The sequence below is a fragment of the Odocoileus virginianus genome, chromosome X, assembly GCF_023699985.2.
Source record: "Odocoileus virginianus isolate 20LAN1187 ecotype Illinois chromosome X, Ovbor_1.2, whole genome shotgun sequence".
Lineage (NCBI taxonomy): Eukaryota > Metazoa > Chordata > Mammalia > Artiodactyla > Cervidae > Odocoileus > Odocoileus virginianus.
Window position 1 is genome coordinate 1,361,645 of NC_069708.1, and position 8,931 is coordinate 1,370,575.

Here is an 8,931-nt window from a genome sequence, read left to right on the forward strand (position 1 = left end):
TTCGGCAAAGTATATCTCACATCGTCATCCTTCTGGTTCTCGCTATACAGCCTTCCTCTTCCACTTAAAAGGATCCATGTGATTATATCAAGCTCACTAAAATAATCTAGGATAATCTCCCATCTCAAAGTCACCTGAAAAGCAATCTTCAATTTTCAAATTTAGTTCCCCCTTACCCTGTCACCTATTGTATTCACAAGTTCTGGGGATTAGGATGTGGACCTTGTTGGGGATTCATTATTCTGCATACAACAGATGATAGTGAAATTTGATAGTGCTCATAATACATTAGGTATGGGCTTCCCTGGTGGCTCAGATGGTAAAGCATCTGTCCACAATGCAGAAGACCCAGGTTCAATCCCTGGTTTGGGAAGATCCCCTGGAGAAGGAAATGGCAACCCATTCCAGTATCCTTGCCTGGAAAATCCTATGGATGGAGGAGGCTGGAAGGCTACAGTCCATCAGGTTGCAAAGAGTCGGACACAACTGAGTGACTTCACTTTTTCACTTTATAATGATGTTAGATCAAAACATTGTTTTATATACACACACACTCTGCAGTGTAACACATTGATTCACATCACATAATCTATTTCAATAGACTTCTCAGGTTTTCCTCATCTCTTTTCAAGCTGCATACATTTTGGGCAGGATATCCAAGCTTTATAAGCTCTAATTTTCTCATCTGTATAATTGGGGATAATGGATAATCTACATTGATTGTGAGGATAATCTACATCATTGACTATGATTATAATGGATAATCTACATCATTGATTTATATGTTGTTGTGAGGATTAAATGCAATAATATGAGTAACGGCCATCAGCAAGTATCTAATGTACATTAATTAATAAATAGTATCTGTTATGTGCATTATTAAGCTAAAATATTTATGCCTTGTATATGGGTATAGATTAGGTATTATGTCTGCTTATAACAACTAGGTTGTTCTTGGATATGGCAGGGCAATTTCAAATTATGCATCTGTCTGTATATGAAGAACATACAAGCCAAAAAAAATGAAGCTTGTATGATATAAATAATATTTTTGCACTGAATGTACATTAAGCTGAATCATCAAAGCCAATTGCACACTCAATTAATACTACCCATGTTACTTTGCAATTACATTTTTCTCTAGCTAATAATCTCAAAACAGGTATCTAACAGTAAAGTCTTGATAAGTTGAAATCACATTTTATTGATTTGGATACAAATACAAATAAGATTTGGGGATTCTAATATTGCTTGATAAAACCCCATTCTTTACAGATGAACAGCTTGAAATTCAATTCCAAATTAAACTAGAATTACGTCTCTGGCATTATTAAGGTATCAGTATTGGTTAATGACAATTTCCTTGAGATAAGATCTGACCATTTATTTTCCTAATCTGTGTGCTGCTCAGAGGCCTGCAGTAGCCACAGAAGCCCTGGTGAAACCTTCTCTTTACAGCAACATAGATTTGGAGAGTAAAGTGATTCTAGAGGGTGTTATTCTTTTTTCCTTTCTTTCCTTGTAAATAAAGTTTATATAGGATAAATCCTCTGGCATTACCATTGCAGGATTCTATGCTGAGAGTTTTACAAACTCTTATTCATAAGACATTACTTTCAGGCAACCTGTACTTAAAGTTGAAGAGAATAAAGTGGGATTATATTTTGCTATTCTAAAAGTTTACAAAACAAACTCTGAAAACATTTTTAAGTACCACTGAGGAGTGCAGGGTGTCTGAAGAAGGATAATAAGAAAAAACTTCTGGTCAGTGATTCTATTAATTTAAATTTTATAACTTCAAATAATTAGCACCTCATTAAAATCTTTTTTCTATATATTGTTAAGAAACAACTCAAATATAACAACTGAACATCAGTGTTAGCATGGAATCTTTCACTAAACTATTCAGTTCAGTTCAGTTCAGTCACTCAGTTGTGTCCGACTCTGCGACTCTGTGAATCGCAGCACGCCAGGCCTCCCTGTCCATCACCAACTCCCGGAGTCTACCCAAACCCATGTCCATTGAGTAGGTGATGCCATCCAACCACCTCATCCTCTGTCCTCCCCTTCTCCTCCTGCCCTCAATCTTTTCCAGCATCAGAGTCAAGGTCACAGACCCAGAAGACCCCTCCTCTTAATTCAAAGACACCAGCAGCATGGACTAGTGTCTTATTCTCAGTAACCAGAGTATCAGTTCCAGGAAGTCCCTCTTGTATGTTTCTAGGTTTTAATTATTTCAATCTCTTACCTCTGTCTTTTAGCACTGGGGCAGTGGCCACATCCTTCCATCACTAAATTTGGAGGTTGCCTTATTCTTTTTTAAATGTTTTATTTAATTGAAGTGTAGTTGGTTTACTGCAGCATGCCAGGCTTCCATTGTTGTTGTTGTTCAGTTGCTCACTCGTGTCTGACTATTTGCTACCCCGTGGACTGCAGCAGGCCAGGCTTCCCTATGCTTCACCAACTCCTGGAGCTTGCTCAAACTCATGTCCATCAAGTCAGTGATGCCATCCAACCATCTCATCTTCTGTCATCCCTTTCTCCTCCTGCCTTCAATCTTTCCCAGCATCAGGGTCTTTTCTAATGAGTGAGCTCTTTGCATCAGGTGGCCAAAGTATTGGAGCTTCAGTTTCAGCATCAGTCCTTCCAATGAATATTCAGGGTTGATTTTCTTTAGATTGACTGGTTTGATCTATCTGTTGTCCGAGTGACTCTCAAGAGTCTTCTCCAGCTCCACAATTCAAAAGTGTCAGTGCTTTAGAGCTCAGCCTTCTTTATGGTCCAACTCTCACATCTGTACATGACTACTACAAAAATCATAGCTTTGACTATGGTTTGTCAGCAGGCATTTGTCAGCAAAGTGATGTCTCTGCTTTTTAATATAGTGTCTAGGTTTGTCACAGCTTTTCTTTCAAGAAGCAAACATCTTTTAATTTCACAGCTGCAGTCACTGTCCACAGTGATTTTGGAGCCCAAGAAAATAAAGTGTGTCTCTGTTTCCATTGTTTCCCCATCTATTTGCTGTGAAGTCATGGGAACAGATGTCATGATCTTAGTTTCTTGAATGTTGAGTTTCAAACAGGCTTTTTCACTTTGCTCTTTCACCTTTATTAAAAGGCTCTTTAGTTCCTCTTTGCTTTCTGCCATTAGGGTGATATCATCTTCATATCTGAGATTATTGACATTTCTCCCAGCAATCTTGATTCCAGCTTGTGAGTCATCCAGCCCAGCATTTTGCAAGATGTACTCTGCATATAAATTAAATAAGCAGGGTAATACATGTGATCACATATAATTTGTTAAACTATGTGTGCTCTTTGATAAAATAAAGAATTTAAAAATAGCAATCCTACAGGTCAAATTAATTTATTTTATTAACATATAATGAGTTTTATTTCTTTATGAGCAAAAGCTGTAGGTCTTCTCTACAGGTTTTTAAAATGTCCAAGAGAAAAAAATATTTAACCACTAAGGTGCTTTTATCTGCATGAAGACAAGCAAATTTACAAATGTTCAAACAAAATAATAGATCACTGACTGGATCAGTATCTGATATAAAATATTTGTATAATAAAGGTTCAAGTGCATGAACAGGTAATGACATGCTTTATTCACAGTCTTTGTTAACAATGCAGAATACTCAGGTTTGGATCATTGTTCATGATTCATTTCTGTATGCAATGGGAATGTGGAAATAGTGTTTGTTTATCGAGTGCCTTCCTGCCAAATAATTCTTATTCTCAGTACAGTAAGATTCATTGTATTTTTAAAACGTACATTTATAAAGACATAAAATAGATTCATTAGGGTTAAGACAATAATTTATTCAGTTTTCAGAGAACATGGACTAAGTGCTTTAGTAGACATTCTCAAATAAAAGGATGAAAAGAAAGGTAAATCTCAGTCCTGCCTACCAACGATTCATAGTATATAGTTGAACAGCAAACAAGTAGCTATGTACATAAAACAATTCCATTACCCTCACTTGACATGTGACGGAATACTCAGCTATTTAATAATCTGTCAAAAGTTTTTGAAGTGAGAGTATTGTGATTTGATCCTCAATTTACATTACTTTAAAGCTTCCTTTTAGAAACAGAAGATTACCTGTATCATTCTCAGAAATATTCATTTCAAAAACTTAGCAGTTGCTAGTAGATGTTGTTCTTCTGAGATTAATTCTCTGTATGTTAGTGTTTAGCATTTTCAACAAGGTTAATACAGTTAAGTGCATAGATACAGGTTTGATTATCCCTGAAATCCAATGTGTTTTGCCTATTCCTATGGGGAAGAGTGCTAGTAATGCCAACAGCTTGAGCATAATGAAAATCCCATGCCATTCATGTATAAACCCCCATTAGATAAAATTTCTATTTTGTAGCTGTTCTAAACAACTGAGAGTAGCTTAGAACTTTAGAACATGTAAGTTAATATTATAAAATTCAACTACAAATCTTATTAAAACAGTCTAGAGACATTAAGTGACTAGTGAAAGGTCAGAGCTTCTGTGAGGGCAGTTTTTGGATGAAATACACAAGCACTCAGTCCCAAAAAGGAACATTGAAGAATCACCATCAGGACTCTGTTTGCAATATGTTACATTGATGGATTTTGTTTCCTAATGATTTTCTTATTAAATCTTTATAAAAATTACTGGTAGAGGCCCATATTCTTTTAGAAAATATGTATGTTACAGTCAGTGAGAAAATTAATAGATATTCTAGGAAAGTAAGAAGAGTAAAAGTGTATTATTTTTAAAACTCTAATAAACCATGAATACTATGCAAAATTCAGGAATAATTAATTAGCTATACTAGTACCCAAGAATAAATCAGAAAACTGGACATATTAAAAAGGTGACACAATAAATAAGCAATGCAAAATAACAATATTATTATTATTAAAACACACAAATAATAATAGTTATTCAAGGATCCATATGTTAGGATATTTATCAGATTTTACTCAGTACCCTTGGTGGTACTATATGGAAGGTAGCAAGTGAGAGTAGAAATTAGGGTAAATGGACAATGTCAAGTCATTCCAAAAAAAAAGAAATAAACCAAGAGTGTGGCCTCATACAGCCCACTAGTCTGATAAATAGGATTAATAGAATTCACTGCAGCTGAAGTTCAAACAGGAAATTTTTTTAAATTACATTTATCAAAACCAAGAAACCAACATTGGGACCTTATAGCAATCAAATTACAAATTCTAAACTTATATTTGGTAGATTTGCCACTAGTCTCCTTTCTCTGTTCCAGGATCCAGTCCAGGACTCCACATTGCATTTCTTATGACTATTTAGGCTCCTATGGTCTGTGGCAGTTTCTCAGTGTTTGTTTTTCATGACCTTGATAGTATTGAGGACTAGAAAAGGTCAGGTTTCATTCCAGTCCCAAAGAAGGGCAATGCCAAAGAATGTTCCAACTATTGCACGATTGCCTTCATCTCACACACTAGCAAAGTAATGCTCAAAATTCTCTAAGCCAGGCTTTAACAGTATATGAACCATGAATTTCCAGATGTTCAAGCTGGATTTCGAAAAGGCAGAGGAACCAGGGATCAAGTTGCCAACATCCATTGGATCATAGAAAAAGCAAGAGAATTCCAAAAAAAAAGAAAGAAAGAAAGAAAGAAAAATCTACTCTGCTTTATAGATTATACCAAAGTCTTTGACTATGTAGATCACAATAAACTGTGAAAAATTCTTCAAGAGATGGGATTACCAGACCAGCTTAAACTGCCTACTGAGAAATCTGTATGCAGGTCAAGAAGCAACAGTTAGAACCGGACGTGGAACAACAGACTGGTTCCAAGTTGGAAAAAGAGTATGTCAAGGCTGTATATTGTCACCCTGCTTATTTAACTTATATGCAGGGTACATCATGAGAAACACTGGGCTGGATGAAGCACAAGCTGGAATCAAGATCGCTGGGAGAAATTTCAATAACCTCAGATATACAGATGACACCACCCTTATTGCAGAAAGTGAAGACGAACTGAAAACCTCTTATGAAAGTGAAAGAGGAGAGTGAAAATGTTGGTTTAAAATTCAACATTCAAAAAACGAACATCATGGCATCCAGTCCCATCACATCATGGCAAATAGATGGGTAAACTATGTAAACTGAGAAACTTTATTTTCTTGGGCTCCAAAATCACTGCAGATGGTGACTGCAGCCATGAAATTAAAAGACATTGCTCCTTGGAAGAAAAGCTGTGACAAACCTAGACATCCCACTGCAGATTTCAAGCATACAATGTATTTTTAATTATAATCATCACACTGTACATTAGATTCTTGGAACTTAATCACCTTGAAACTGAAATTTTGTATCCATTGACCAACATTATGCTATAAAAAATGTTAAATTTTATAGGACCCAGATAATTTAACATCCTGTAAATTTGAAACAGTTACTAAATCTTCAGTGAAAATATCTGGTTCTATTCTGAAGATTTATTTTCAACATTTTTATTGTGTGATTAATTAAATCACTATTAATTATGTCACTGATGTTTTAAGTTTTACTTTTCCTTGCTGGCCTCATTCATTTCATAGGCCAATAAATGAAATATATATTAAACATTTTTGCTTTCTATCACACAGATGAAGGTAACACTGCTGATAAAACATGTTTTATAATGGAAAACCTAGTAGTTTATAGGGACTCTGGATCACGTTGGCTATTAGATAAATCAGTAACTTAAGTTTTGATAGGATAACTTTTGCATAAATATGTAAGATCCTGATGATATTATGGAAACAAAAATTAAAATAGTCTTTAATATTTAGGTATTTTGGTTGAGTCTTGACAGGAAGGTTGACTTCACATTCTGGGTAGCTGTGACAAACCCTATTTACTTCATACTCAAGTAGTGGTTGAGTTATTAAAAGCATTAGCATGCTTTTGTATATGTCTAACAGAATATCCAACTAATAGTGACTAAATTAGTTAGTAATATGGTGCAATATTGGTGAGAGCTAATGGAATACTTGGAATGGTCATCAGTCTGGCATGCTCTGACTTATTGTGTTTACAAATCCTTACTTTCAAATATGCTTCAAAATCATCTAATTCCGATTACATTCTAATAGCATTAGCCATTTATAGGAATGTTTCAAGATTATGTTCCCGACTAACTTTCATTGGAGTGAATTAAAGTAAGCCAGGATGCAAGTTCTATTTTTAGAATTGTCCTATAGAATATGGTTCTGATTTGGGTGGGGAAGCAGGAAATTAACTGATGGGAGAGGAGCTACTATCTCTGATGTAACAACACTGGGAGAAAAGGGAAAACTTTGCTCCCAAGGCCACGATGGATGACAGCAGAAACATGAGAAGGTTGATTTCCACTTAGGTTTTCAAAATGTGTCTGGGCACATACTTGTCTTTCGTATGAGGAGCTGCAACAGTTTTCAATACCTCATATGAATAGGACCACCAATCAGTCAAAAACGAGGCCATCACAGCTAAGGCCTTAGCCCAAAGTGATCAGGATGACATAAAGTCTATCAACACAAAGGAATATCTAGATCGTGAATCTCTTCTAAATTTAGACCAAGGATCACAGAAATGTGACTTCAATCTTTTACTGTTAACTACATTTTTTCCTTTCTTTTATGTCCACAGCTACATAATACTTATTTTCTTTTCATGGTGGTGGTTTAGTCGCTAAGTCGTGTTCAACTCTTGTGACCCCATAGACTGTAGCCCACCAGGTTCCTCTGTCCATGGGGATTCTCCAGGCAGGAATACTGGAGGGGATTGCCATTTCCTTCTCCAGGGGATCTTCCCAACCCAGGCAGATTCTTTACCAACTGAACTACCTATTGATAAAATATGGCTAAATCAATTGATATAAACAAAGGAGAACTGAATAATCTGTCTATGTAACTTAGACCAAGATAGAAGTCATTCTGAAAATGATGTATAAAAACTCATTTGAAATAGTTTCCATTTCCATTAACAGTTAATGAGAGGAAAACTGATATGCTCAAGACTTGATTTCCTGTCATTGGGAGCAGGTTTGTTCTAATTGATTCATTCATTCATTCTCTATCTATCTATATAAAGAGAGAGACAAACACAGACATATAGTGGTGTGTGTGCACAGATACACATATACCAGATAAATGTAATTACCAATTAGTAAACAGCACTTATTATTTGAATGTTATTTAGACTTTAAAAATTAATATATACAAGTTTAAAAAGTATTAATTTATCATTTATTGATTTTAATAATTGACTAGTGGATCTATTTGTGATTTACAAGTTTACATTTTTCAAGTTGGGACAGAAATATACAAGAATTTTATCAGGTCATGATTATTAAATGGAAAGATAAAGTTACAAACAGAAACACATTTCATAAAGTTTCTTATTGTCCTTTCTAATTATGGGCACAAAGTTAATCTGGTCTTTCAGCCCTGGTACCAGGACATAATCAAATTTCCTTATTTAAAATTAAGAGAATTGTAATTAATCTTAATCATTCTGTTTACAGGATGCCAGTTAGAAAGTGCTTTAAAATTACAGGTTTTAACAAAAGGAATACACTTTAGATTCTGAGGGAGCACGTTTTTATACACCCATGTTATGTTACTTGGTAGATTAAACTCGTAGGTCCTGAACCACCTGCTGTGATGATGGATTTAACACTTCATAATGAGCGCTAAGTAATATTTACTGTGTATCCTCATTTGCATTAAGTTGCTTTATGTTAGAGAAAGAAGAACCTTATGTTGAGTTTATTAGAGTAGTATTACATTTAAGACCTCCAGACTTTTCCCCATCTGTTAACTGAAATAACTTTTACTTGTGAAAGCAGACCAAAATAAATGTACTTCAATTAAGCTACTTGTTTCATAGCCACGGAATTTATTTTACGTTTTCTGTCTCAGTGGGAGATGGAGACTATGCA

The 8,931-nt window shown here is 35.1% G+C and overlaps 1 non-coding gene across 1 annotated transcript; it reads left to right on the forward strand.

Moving 5' to 3' along the window:
- Positions 1–301: 301 nt before the first annotated feature.
- TRNAC-ACA (transfer RNA cysteine (anticodon ACA)) lies at positions 302–373 on the forward strand. Its single transcript has one exon. It is a non-coding gene; the product is annotated as a tRNA-Cys (tRNA).
- The last annotated feature ends 8,558 nt before the right edge of the window (positions 374–8,931 follow it).